Below are 14,666 nucleotides of genomic sequence, written 5' to 3' on the forward strand. Positions count from 1 at the left end.
AGGTTCCCAGTAAATGGGATTGTTGTCTGCAGCAGAAAATTCCATTTCTTTCATAACTGTGCCCTTTTGTATTACCATAAGAGAAATGCTGCAGAATCTTGATCGTGGTTTCAGCTTAAAGTAAGAGAAATATGTGGGCTGCCATTACTGACCTCTGGATGGCTATTATGTTGATAGCCTAGTTTAATTACCTACTGTGTCACTGACCTGTATGCCTATCATTGAAGGTGATCAGAGGTCCTTACCTGCCTTCTTGTTCTGAACTAGTGACCTAAAGTATAGAAGAAAAAGGATAAGCCTGCAAGCCAGGCACATAGCATTTTTAGAGGGAGCAGTTAGCAATGGCAGCCTCTATGTTTTTCCCAGGGAGGGTTTCCTTTAATTTGCATTGTATATATATATATATATATATATATATATATATATATATATATATATATATATATATATATATAAAATATATATTTTTATTAATAGGTTTTAATATCATGGATTGCCTTTCTAAATCCTAGTGAATGGAAAATAAAACTTTCATTATCTTGATTGGTGTTCAAACACCAGCTGACTGGAGAATGCAATATTTATTATTATTATTATTATTATTATTATTATACAGGATTTATATAGTGCCAACAGTTTGCGCAGCGCTTTACAATATGAGGGAAGACAATACAGTTACAATACAATTCAATACAGGAGGAATTAGAGGGCCCTGCTCGATAGAGCTTACAATCTAGAAGGGAGGGTAATATTTAGGTATATCTTTTCAACTACAAGTAAAGGATTGTGTATATGGGATTGTATGGTTGGGTTTTCTTTACTGTTTTTTTTTTTTTTTTTAATTTTTTATTGGTTGAGACAGATGGACTTACTGACTAACTATATAATGTGGACTGACTAACTAACTATATAATGTGTAAAACTATATATAATTAACCTGTCACCCAACTGAGCAGTGAAATAGCATGTCAAAATGATCAGCAGACATAGAAGGTCTGATTTGCGAAAACAGTTGGGAATATTTATTTGAAAAATTGTGTACATTTTTTCTTCAACCATCCAATCGTGTGAAAAGCTTTCTTCATGAATGGATCAATGAAGTGAATATTCACACGATTTTTTAAATGGAAGTTCTAAGCTCCTTCAGTAAATCAGCCTCAGATTTATAAGCAGCAAATATAGTATGCAAATCCTAACTTTTTATTTTAAAGTTAATATTGGTACTAACCTCTCCCACCTCTAGAATATCCTTTTTGGTCAGGAAGGCCACCCATTAGATTATAAAGTTGAGATTTGCATAAAACTTCCTTGATATCTGATCATTTTTCAGGCAATTTTCTTTCAAAGTTAAGGCCCGGTTTACACTAGTGTAACTCTAGTGAGTCGCACAGAGTCCAATGATAAGGGAAAACACATTGTATTCAATGGTGCCCCTTCTCAATAATAAGATTCGGCACGGTGCAACTTTAGGTTTCTGTGTTACTTTAGTGCAATTTACAGTGGCCCTTTATAATATGCAAGCCACATCCAAAATGCAAAAAAAGTCACACTACCTGATCGCACTGAAAATTGCATCACAATCACATCGCAGTAGTGTGAACCAAGCCTAATGCTGTTTATGAAGGTTTTTTTTATCATATGTTTAGTTTATACTGTCACATTTGTATTGTTATAGGTTCACCAAAGGATAACTCCATCTTTCTTAAAAAAAGATATAACATATCATTGGAAAAAAAAAAAAAAACATGTGGTATTTAAAGCATAACTCCACTTTTGTTGAGAAAAAAAAACATTCCCCTCTGGGTGATCTCTGTACATTACAAGGTTTTTAACAAACTTTGTTGCAGATTCCTACCTTTTGGTATTCTGAAGAAATCAATCTGTGCCTCTGTGTTGAGTGGGTCAAATGGGAGTGGTTTCATCATTATCTATCAGCTGTGGCAGCTGCAGGGCTCTAATGAGGGAAGCTGCTGGGCCTGCACCCCCTTAGATGTTTTCCTATTGGGAGTATCTCACCAAAAAATGACATTTTTGTTGCAGGGGATGCCAGAAATCTGACTTGTATCTTAGGCAGACTTCTGGGAAAATTGGTAAGCCAATCACACAAGCAGGAAATGATGTTTCTTGGGTGTGGTCAGTACACGTTCTGTGTACAAAACAGCTCCAGGTAGCCATATTGATTTGCATTTTCAGAAAATTTATTGAAAAGGAAAGGTATTTTTTTTTAACATTCAATTACAATATGATTTGTGTCGCAATTGTATACGCTATATTGTTTTTTCTTTATTTGCTATTTTTTTCCCTACGGAAGTGGAGTTACCCTTTAAAGTTTTTTGCATTTTCCTTTCTGTTTCAGTCAGCCTAATGCTCTTCTTTGCAATCCTGATCTTCAGTTTATAGGTCGATGAATCCTCTTCAGCCTTTTCTTGTATTTGGCTCACTGCTTCTTTTACAGAAATGGCATCCCCAGCATTATCCTTAGGTTTCATGCACTGGAACTTTCAAACCTGATTTTACAATTACCTTTTCTTAATGGAAACCAGGGATGGTCTGTTTCTTAGGACATAGTGGGGTTGATTTATTAAAATTGGAGAGTGAAAAATCTGGTGCAGCTCTGCATAGGCGCCTATCAACTTCCAGTTTTTTCTTTTTTGTCAAAGCTTTATTGAAGAAGCTGATTGGCTCCCATGTACAGCTGCACCAGATTTTGCACTCTCTAGTTTTAGTAAATCAACCCCCGTCTGTCACATGATTGTAGTAAAAGTTGTGCTTTCCACATTTTCATTATGTAAAAATTTAGCAAAGCTGGAAAGGAAAGGCTCATGTCAATACTTACCAAACACAAGCAGGCAAGTTTCTGTTACATTTTAAACAGTGCATATAACTGACAAAACTATATGGGTTCATTTAAAGCCCAAATCCAGGAGTTAGAAAAAAAAAACAACTCCAGTGATGCTCTCTTCTCCCCGAAGCTCTGGGTAGTCCTTTGGTGACATTGGTACAGCTTTACCCCGGATGCCTGCATACTTAGATGTGCCTGTTTTAATCATCAACCATGTGAGCTGCTAAATATTGAACCTTCATTAAATGTAATCATATTGCTACACTTAGAGGGACCTCTCTTCTCTTTTATACTCAGTTATGACATGATGCTACTTGTATATCAAGACATCGCTTGTATATCAAGTCAAAATGTATTTTAAAAATGTGCTTGTCTTGCAAAGCGCTCTCAAACAAAGTTACTCTCAAACCTAGGTTTTACTGTATATATATATATATATATTTTTTTTTTCAGAATTGTCGCTCTTTTTTTGTTTATAGCGCAAAAAAGAAAAATTGCACAGGTGGTCGAATACCACCAAAGAAAAGCTCTATTTGTGGGAAAAAAAGGACATCATTTTTTTTTGGGTACATCGTCGCACGACCGCACAATTGTCAGTTAAAGTAACGCAGTGCTGTATCGCAAAAAATGGCCTGGTCATTAAGGGGGTGAAACCTTCTGGTCCAGAAGTGGTTAAAGGAGTAGATCATTTTCACTTTGCAGATTGATTATTTACTGAATACGTTAAAGATCCTTTTACTTTTATCCTCCAATCAGATGCAAAGCAAAATTCTGTTTTTTTTAACTTCTTTTGCACATGATTGGGTATTCAAGTAAACATATCTTCAATACAGATAGGCTAATTGTACCTATAGTGGGTACGGAAAGTATTCAGACCCCCTTAAATTTTTCACTCTTTGTTATATTGCAGCCATTTGCTAAAATCATTTTGGTTCATTCTTCTTCCTCATGAATGTACACACAGCTCCCCATACTGACAGAAAAACACAGAATTGTTGACGTTGTTGCAGATTTATTAAAAAAGAAAAACTGAAATATCACATGGTCCTAAGTATTCAGACCCTTTGCTCAGTATTTAGTAGAAGCCCCCTTTTGATCTAATACAGCCAGGAGTCTTTTTGGGAAAGATGCAACAAGTCTTTCACACCTGGATTTGGGGATCCTCTGCCATTCCTCCTTGCAGATCCTCTCCAGCTCTGTCAGGTTGGATGGTAAACGTTGGTGGACAGCCATTTTTAGGTCTCTCCAGAGATGCTCAATTGGGTTTAAGTCAGGGCTCTGGCTGGGCCATTCAAGAACAGTCACGGAGTTGTTGTGAAGCCACTCCTTCGTTATTTTAGCTGTGTGCTTAGGGTCATTGTCTTGTTGGAAGGTAAACCTTCGGCCCAGTCTGAGGTCCAGAGCACTCTGGAGAAGGTTTTTGTTCAGGATATCCCTGTACTTGGCCGCATTCATCTTTCCCTCGATTGCAACCAGTCGTCCTGTCCCTGCAGCTGAAAAACACCCCCACAGCATGATGCTGCCACCACCATGCTTCACCGTTGGGACTGTATTGGACAGGTGATGAGCAGTGCCTGGTTTTCTCCACACATACCGCTTAGAATTAAGGCCAAAAAGTTCTATTTTGGTCTCATCAGACCAGAGAATCTTATTTCTCACCATCTTGGAGTCCTTCAGGTGTTTTTTAGCAAACTCCATGCGGGCTTTCATGTGTCTTACACTGAGGAGAGGCTTCCGTCGGGCCACTCTGCCATAAAGCCCCAACTGGTGGAGGGCTGCAGTGATGGTTGACTTTCTACAACTTTCTCCCATCTCCTGACTGCATCTCTGGAGCTCAGCCACAGTGATCTTTGGGTTCTTCTTTACCTCTCTCACCAAGGCTCTTCTCCCCCGATAGCTCAGTTTGGCCGGACGGCCAGCTCTAGGAAGGGTTCTGGTCGTCCCAAACGTCTTCCATTTGAGGATTATGGAGGCCACTGTGCTCTTAGGAACCTTAAGTGCAGCAGAAATCTTTTTGTAACCTTGGCCAGATATGTGCCTTGCCACAATTCTGTCTCTGAGCTCTTCAGGCAGTTATCGCATTTACTAACAAAGGGAAAGATTTTTGTCATTTTTGGTGTTTTTTTTTTTAACGAGTAATGGCAGCGATCTGCGATTTTTTTTGCGGTACTGCGACATTGCGGCGGACAGATCGGTCCCTTGACTGACATTTTTGACACTTTTGGGGGTACCAGTGACATTACTGCAGTAATCAGTGCTATATATATGCACTGTTACTGCAAAAATGACACTGGCAGGGAAGGGGTTAACTGTATTGGACAGGGAGGGGTTAAGTGTGTCCTAGGGGCGTGATTCTAACTGTAGGGGGACAGGTCTCCTAGTGTAAAAACAAAGATCCACGGTTCTACATAGTAGAACCGTCTGATCTTCATTTTCACACAGGGGAGAATGACAGGCGGCTTGTTTACATAAGCCACTCTGTCTTTCTCCCGCTGTACCGGCGATCGTAGTGTGACCGGCGGACATCGGGTCCGCCGGTCACACGCCCACACTCCTTTGTGAACGAGCCGAGGCGGGCGCGCGCCCGCCCGCTATTGGCTCTAAAAGGAGTGACAGGCGAGCAACGTAGACCTACGTCACTCTGCCTGGCCGGGGCTGACTGCCGCAGTAAATATACTGTGAGCAGTCGGCAACCGGTTAAATTCAGGTAATTTTGAGGGCTAGTAGGCAAGGATTTGTCAAACAAATGGCATGAGAGATGGGCACTGCAATGGGAAATGTTTAATAATGCAAAACATTTTTTTTAATACTGTTTGTCAGGTAAAATAAATTTTAAAAAATACTTAAAGAGAAAACATTACAAATACCCAGTTCCTTTAAAAAACATACTTGGAGGATGTCCTACACCTTCCTGTGAAGTAGTAGATCTATGATGATGTATACAATTTTCTACAGCAAAAGTGACATTTCCCTGCCAACGTGGTTGAAGAAATGCAAAAGGGTCTCTAAAAATACATAATCAAAATGGGGGCTTAAAAGAATAAAAGGTGGCTAAAGGTTGTGGGTTTGGATTAGACCCTGTCACTTCTCTCTTAATTGGCAAGGTGACAGGCATCCTAAACAGAATGAACAACCAGGTTGAGCTATGTGTGGGCAGTGTACAATAATTTTAATTTTGTACCTTTCAATCTAAATTGTATAAGCAAATTGCAATGTGCATGGTCCTTTTAACACTAGCCATGAACTTCAAATGGGCTCAGTACTGCTAACAGGGATTAGCCAACAAATATCTTTTCAATTATCTTTCAACTGACTCCCCCCAAGTAAAAAGGGGACATGACAAAAGATTATGTTGATGTCACGCACCATTTTCACTGATTGGGTGCTTTCTGGCTCCCTAGGGCGTGCTAATGAGCAAAAGACAGTTTTTCTCCTGCTTTTGTGCGTAGCTACGTCATTTCCGCCCCACTGGAACGCAGATCCGGCCGCTGATACGCATAGCGTCCCTGAAGCAGCCGCTAACGAGGGACTCCCGGACCCTACTGCCTTGAATGTTCGTTTACCAACTTTGTGAATGTGAGTACATTGATTTATTTTAATAATAAAGATTACTTTAAAACGGTACGTCACTATATGAGGCCTTCTTCTTACATATCACCTCGGGATATACTTACCATAAGATGAATGGGAAAATGAGGCTTTACCAATCATATTGAACACATATTGCCTATGTGAAAGAGATGATCCAGGGATCCTTTTCTCCACGAGTCCAGTGTGCAGGAACCGCCTGATAGAGGATACCTATCAATACCCTAAGGCTTATTACCCCTGTAGGGGTTCCTAATTCTGGTGAGTGCGGGATACATTGGAGGGGTGCACCGTTCTTTCACCTGGCACCTAGCACTCGGACCACCCCGAATATCACCCATCAGAATTATTGAAGCACTGTCCCTATCTTTCCAGCACTTTATGGACTGTTTAGCATATATTTATTGTATTATTAATTATTTATTTTATATCAGGTTCACTGTATCACTTATAAGTAATTCATTTTATCCTTGATCTTCATTTTTTGCCTTCTTTCAGTGATCACTTTATATTATTACACTTTGGCACTTTTAATATGTATTTATTCACTGGAACACTGTTTATTGATATTTAAGTCTATTTTTAGCTATTTATTGCACGTATCATTCATTTTTTGGTTCACTTAGCCTTACACTATTCTGTTTTTTTTCTTAAACCAGAGCATCATTTCCACTTCTGCACCTTATATGTATTTATATGTTTACTTATATTGGTTTCATTGCATTTTTTTGCGTATTGATATTTGATATTTTGATACGCACACCAGCACTTTAGCATTTTATATTTTATTTTAGTCCAGTGCTAAAATCCATTCCTTTCCATAAGTATTTATTTATCACCTATAGGCAGCGCCATCTACCTCACTCTACCCCAGATTTTCTCCTGCGCTCGAGTGGTATGCAAGAAGGTGAGTGGTCTCATGTGGTCTTTGTTGACACCACCTAAGGTCTTGCTGCCCCCTCAAGACCAAGGGTATCCAAATACACTGAAAAACAACAAGAGAAGGGCGCACCCACCTTGTGCATTACCACTAAAAAGGTTTATTTAAAATCCAAAACAGCAACATACATTGTACTCACAAACATATGATAGTTGCACGCATGCAAAGACACTGAAAATAATCATCTCCAGGACAGCCAGGATACTCCTATGGTGCTGGGTGACGTGATGGTATCCACATATAACTGGTTGACACGTTTCGAGGGAGAACCCTCTTCCTCAGAGCCAAAAAGTGCTACTTCCTTTTGCTATGAAGTTAGATGAAGGAGTGTATCATACCAATGTGTTACAGGCTTTAAAGTAGAACTAAGGGCAATTTTTTTTTTTTTTTTTTGTGTGTGTTTATTTCTTTTTTTTTTTGATAGATTTAGGAAGGGTTTTATCTCCTGCCAGTTTTTGTCTGTTATCTGTGTAAAATTGGGGAAGATTTCCCCTTGCTTTCTGTCCCATAGCCAAACAAGAAGTTAGAGGAAACCCCTCCAAAATAAAGGAATCCCTAGTTGTCAACAAAAGTAGTGTCCCCATTGGAAGATTGCCCCTCTTTTTCTGTTCTGTTGACAGCCCAAAATGTGGGATTTTCTTTTGCTTTGACCTTCTGTGATAATAGTAAAGATGACAAGTAAAGAAGAGGAACAACAATAAAAAACCTGTAGATGTCCAAACTCCTCTCCAAAACCCCAAAAAAGCTTTGCATTCTGTTATATTTTAAAACAAGGCATTGTGCTAATCTTTGTTTAGTAGACTTTTCTTTAGTCAAACCTTTTTGGTAAGTACTACAAGATAAGTATCAGGCTGATAGTTATGGTGATGTTAGTGTTCAATGTTAAGTTTGCATTATCTGAAGATTAAAGAGGAACGTCATCCAAAAAGGCAAGTTCTGCTTTTCCTCCTCCTCGCACCTCCTCTGCCATATTTGGAATACATTTTTTTTTGGGGGGGGGGGGGGAGAGCAGGTACCTAGATTTGAGAAGTACATGCTCCCACTTCCACTCTGACTGCCCAGCCCAGCCTTTTTCAACCAGGGTGCCCACCCTGGGGTGCCTTGAGCTTTCTTCGGGAGTGCCTTGGGAAAATGCCTAAAAGTTGCCTCAAAATTGTATACAAGCCGGTGGGTGGATGAAACCTGCCTTTTAGTTATCCAAAGCCACAGCTTTTCATTGTACACTATTACAACCTTCTAGCCACCAACCTCCTAATGACCAATTGTATCATCAGTTGATATTGAGGATGTCAGCTGCCTTGATATCATCCTTGTTTGACCCTCCCTTGCCTCTCTCCATCAGCTTTGGGGTATCATTAGGCTAAGTGATGGGGGAAAAAGTGAGGGAGAAGAGAAACATTGGAATACTAGTCAGTACCAGTTTGAAAAAGTGTATTCGATCTGGAAGTATAAATCATTGTCAATGTTGAGTGTCCTACATGTATTTATGTTGCTGCATTCATTTTAGAATGGGGCAACTCAAGACTGTCTATAATTGTGGAGGGATCCTCGAGATTGCCAATCATTTTGAAGGATGCCTTGACTGAAAAAAGGTTGAGAAACACAGGCCTAGGTGATCAGAGCGGAAGTTTAGCCCCCTCGCTGCCAACAACCTACTGGAACACGTTACAAGTCCCAGGGGGCTGCGGGACCATTCACAAAGGGCAGTGGGCTCGTGCATGTGCAGTAGGGAGCAAGCTGTTGAGCTGCAAGGAGTCACAGCAGCTTCCCACAGTTAACATACAAGCGCTGGGGACCTGAAGACTGGTGAAGAACCAGCCTGGGTGAGAATGGTGCTGGATTCCTGGACAGGTGAGTGTCTGTTTATTATAAGTAAGCAGCTACAGCTTTTTGTAGCTGCTGACTTTTCATTTTTGGAATTCTGGTTGAAGCTCCTCATTACGTTTTTGGCAGATTTCAAACCCCTCCATGAAGTTCAAAGAGAACATGCTCCTACAAAGGAAACAGTAACGCAGGTTAACAAGCCTGGAAGGAAGAAAAGTTGGCCTGATGACTGATGTATTAGAAGATTGTGCCCATAATTGGCTAAAGGGTCCAGTGCTGTTGTGGGGGAAATAGGACATACTGTAGCTAACAGGACCTTGTTCAGGCACTTACTATTATATGTGTTCCTGCTTTGTCAACCAGTCTCATGCACTCTTTGTAAAGAATACAAGCAGCCGTGCATTGCACAATGCACAGGCATGGTCTTCTATTGTCAGTAGCAGAGCCGATGCTGAAGCAAGTGCATGTAATCATGAGATGATTGACAGAGGGAGTAAGAAATCACCTACACTGAAATGCAAAAATGAAACAAAGGTGAAAATTAGCATTTTTTAGAACTAAAATATGACATAGAAATATATATATAAAAAAAAAAGGCAATTGAAAGTAACACACAGTGCTTTAGTAAACCAAAAGCGATGTATTTAGAGAAGTGTTTCTCAACCCTTTTTCAGTCAAGGCACCCTTTAAAATTCTCATCAAACCCGGGGCACACAATACTTAAAGATAAAAAATGAAACTAATAGTTTTACATAATGCATCAATATTCACACATGTAGGCAATTCAGCATTAGAGGTGATTTACTCTTCCAAAGCAAATACACCTTTCAACAGTGGTACTGACTAGTCTTTCAGCGTTTCTCTTCTCCCTTGAATCTCCCACTCAGCTAATATGACCCCAGTGCTGACAGAGGGTCGAACAAGGACCAGCCACCCAATGTCCTCCTTATCAACCGAAGACATCATTGGTTCTTAGGATGCCGACGGCTGGAATGTTTTCATGATGCACAATAAAAACGTGGTTTTGCCTAACTAAATGGCAGGCTTCATCCACCCACTGACTTGTATACAATTTTGGGGCAATTTTTAGGCATTTTGCCAAGGGACCCCCAAAGAAACCTGAAGGCACCCTGGTTGAAAAGGCTGATTTAGCGTATAGGTCTACTTTAAAGCCTAGAAATACATGTGCATTTGATTATTATTAGTGAGTGCTTAAAAGTGCATTCCTCTCAGAACCTAGATTTCATAAATGCTGGAAAGTAAAACATCTTTTTTACAGTATATTTTGGGATTGTATTGGTAAGGACTCTTGCCCTTGAGTTCCTGGGCCTGCTAACTGGCTGTGAATATGTGGGGATCCCACTCTTCTTTCTAGAACTTTAAATTATTTTTTAATATGGAGAATGCGGCTGAAGGTGCTGGAATGTGAAAAAAAGGGGGGGGGGGGAATCCTTCCATAGATGTGTGAATGTAGCCTGGCAGCTACAGTATATAAGAGGTTTTCCTAGTGGCGCCAACTAAAGATGTGCTTAGTTATCTCCCGTAGCTTAACAACAAAAGATAACAGCAAATAAAAACATTTATTATAATGTGAAATATTCGTACTACCGTATATGCTCCAAGTATTCCTACAAAACTTTACATCTCTACATCCCCACTTACTTATTTACATGGTATCTTAGAGTCAATAAAGTTATTTGTACAAAACAATTATGTTTTTTTAGGAAAAAGGATGTGGTACATACATACATTTTCTACAGATATTGTACAGCGTTTTATAATTTTGCCTAATGATATTGCTATCATACAGTATAACTGTATATTTGGTAAGAAAAGGGAATGTATAGTTTATGTATAAAATACACACCCTTTATTTTTACCTATTTATCATTATCAGGACCAAAAATATTCAATATTTACATTTTCAGCTAGAAGGTGGTGCTTTGGGCTCCTTTCACATGTTTTCCAAAAACAGGCTTTACCGGTTTATTGAAGAAAGTCTAAAGATTACAGAGCTGAGTAGCTCAAGCTCAAATTTACACACACAGCTGAATGAATAAAATATGTGAATCGTCTGTTATTCCCTTCTCCCTGGCTGCTCTGTACTCCTCTCTACAAACTTTCAATTACAGATAGACAGAATGATTATAGTCCATAATGCCCTGTAAAGCTAGTGTCACGTGTGCTCTCTGTATAGAATAAATATTTGTTATATTAAAACATGTTATTACTCTGCCATACTACAGGACAAGCTTCCCTGGTTTGAAAAAACCTGGGATCCCTGGATTAAATACCTAAAAGGGTCAACTTCGTGAGATTGGAGGCTACCCTCTTAGTGCCCCCAGGAGAGGCTCAATGTATCTTTCCCCTTCCTTCTTCCTTTTTCCCTTTCTTCTGCTTTTCCTATTTTACCTACGTATTAAACCCTTTCATAGTTTGAGGAGTGTTCTAGGACCACTGGTTGATTGCCATTGGTTCCACTCCTAGTTTGCAGGCTGTGTATTCAAACATAATGACTAGCTACCATGTTAAATTCCTGGCTGAGATGACCCCTAGTCTTGGATGAGGGTGCCTCTGGCCACGCAGTTCCTCTTCAGAGGATGTATCTTCTGTTCTTTAGAACTATAGTCATAGCCCAAAATAGCGCTATACCGGTTCCTTGATGACCAATGCTGAAGGTCAATAATGTTGTCATGTACCGGTACTTCTCTATACTGTATTGTAGGGTTTTATATTTGTATGGTTTATAACCTTAATATAAAATGATTGGAAAAGCAAATATGTTATTTATAGTAGATAAAAAGAAATGCAACATCAATTTTAAAAGGTATAAGTGCAAAAAAATAAATAAATAAATGCAAATGTTCTCGTTAAGGTAATAATGGAGCCTAGAGTTGTAAAACTGCAATCTTATTTCCTGTTCATGTTTATGTGTCTTGAACCGCTTTGCATACATGATGTGTGCACTAGGGGAATAATGAGCGAACATGTGTTACATGACATTAATGGAGACAAATCTTTCCATGTTTTAACAGTTTGCTGTGTTGACTCATCTCACTGGCAGCACATTGGTTTAAAGTGTAGGTCCACAAAAGTGAAGGTCCACCATAAAACTAAAATCCCTGCATCTATAGACATCTACGATCTAACACTAACCTATCTTGCTTGTACAGAAGAAATCAGTATACATACCTTTTTTGAAGCTGATTCGGTCTCCAGCGGCGGAAGCTCTGCAGAGGACACAGCCGACAACGGCTATGAAATGAATGGGGAGTGACGTTACTATAGGGGTTTTGTTGTCGGATGTGTCCTCTGCACCCGCTGCCGCCACTGACAGCTCAACGTGGGATCGGGTCGGCTTCAAAAAAGTAGGTATACTGATTTCTCCTTTACAGGGCTAGATAGGTTAGTGTTAGATCGTGGATGTCTATAGATGCAGGGATTTTAGGGTTAAAGTGGTTAAATCCCTCAGTAGCAAAAATTTAAAGTTGCCAGTTTAGCCCTAGCCTAATGTTGATCATGCTAGAAGACACCTGTAATTTTGTCTCAATTTCTCTCATTTTGATTTACTAAAGGAAAAGGCAACTTGAACATGCACACTTGCCAAAATAAAGTGATTCTAAAGGAAAGAGAAAAAAAAAACATGTTAAACTTACCTGCTCTGTGTAATGGTTTTGCACAGAGCAGCCATGGGTCTCTTCTTTTTGGGTACCCCTGTGGTGGCCCTGGCTCTTACCCCCTGCTGACTACCCCCAATAGCAAGCCTCTTACTACGGGGGCACCTGAGCAGTCTCACTATCGAGCCACACTCTGTGTGTCCATTCACACATAGAGCGCTGCTTGGCGCCACCCCCACTATCTCCTCAGTGGCTCACTGACTGTGATTCACAGCAGTATAATACAAAGTAGAAGGGTTAGAACCACTGTCTGATTTTTACTGCTATTCAGGTTTTCTTACACTTTCCTCTCATTTACTGTCACAATTTCACCAGACAATTAGTTAGGGAAAATCTACAACAAGGATAAATACAGCAATAAAAAGCAGACAGTGGTTGTAGCATTCCCCAAATCTACTGAAAAAAAAAAAAAGATAATTGGTTTGTCATTATTCCTTTAAGAATAATATATAATTACATTACTGCTCCTTGTTAATTTCAATCCTCATGGACCACAACAACCTGGGAAGTATTACTTGATTGCCTGTGCACCGTCACTTGAAGGTGAAACCTGGTAATGGAGCCCTTCCACTGAGATGTAAATCCTCTCTTCATGCTAAAATATATCTTAAAGCAGACCACATTTTATAATTTCATTATTTTTCCTACCCCCACCCCTGTTACAGTTTTAGCGTTTTTTTATTTTTTTATTTTGAAAGCAAGAGCCTTTTTAGTAGATATTTGCTCCCACTTCATTCCTTGCCTAGTTGAGGATGATCTTGCACTCACTTTGCACCCCCTTTCCCCCTTGCCTGCAGCCTCTTGGCATACACATTGTACATCATAGAAGGCTTCAGGACAGCCGCCCCTAGTCAATGGATCCTGTACATGCACAGTAGGGGGCCAGGTGCGAATGGTCAACAAGTCTCAGCTGGTTCTCAAATCCAAGATGGCAGCACGGGAAGACTTTGGGCACCAGGAAGACAGCTTGTAAGAATGTGTTTTTTTTGATCAACAGCTACTATACTTGAGACACAACACAGGACAAGCGTTCCTGAGGGCAAACTTTGAGGCTCCCTTCATACTGCTCCATTCTGGTTTCCCCCTAATGTGGGTACATTGCAGTTTACTTGTGGGTTTCATGTGGGTTACATGCGCTTTTCTATAGACTTCAATATGATCTGGCGTTTTTGGTGCATTTTCTGAAAGCACACAAAAGATGCAGCAGGCAGGACTTTTGGTGTGCTTTTAGAAAACGCACCAAAAATGCCTGATCTAGTAGAAGTCTATGGAAAGCGTGAGTAACCCGCACAAAAACCATGGGCACATTGTGCTGCATCCCTGCTGCGGGGAAACTACACTGGAGAACAAGGGTAACTCCACTTTTGTTGACATTCCCATCTGGTATCTGGTACAGACTTCTGGGAAAATCAGTAACCCAATCACACAAGCAGGAAATAAAATCACTGGGGGCGTTCTGTACACCATACGTGTACAGAACGCCTCCAGGCTGCCATATTGCATTGCATTTTACAGAAAATTACAGTGCTAAAATTAAAAAGGAAAAGTATTTTTATTAACATTCAATTGCAATATGACTTGCATAATAATTGTATACGCTCAATTAATTTTTTTTCTATGTATATCCTCTTTTTGGTTTTATTTATATAGTAGGTCTCTAAAAAAATTAAATAAATATACAAAACCAGCCGCGCTCGGTCACACTATAGACTAGAACAAATGAATAACAGAAAAAAATGAAGGCTGCCAGTAAATAAATAAATGAATGTCATAAATAATTAGTAATAGTACAGCG

Source organism: Pelophylax lessonae, assembly GCF_965119305.1.
Source record: "Pelophylax lessonae genome assembly, chromosome: 8".
In the NCBI taxonomy this organism is placed as follows: domain Eukaryota; kingdom Metazoa; phylum Chordata; class Amphibia; order Anura; family Ranidae; genus Pelophylax; species Pelophylax lessonae.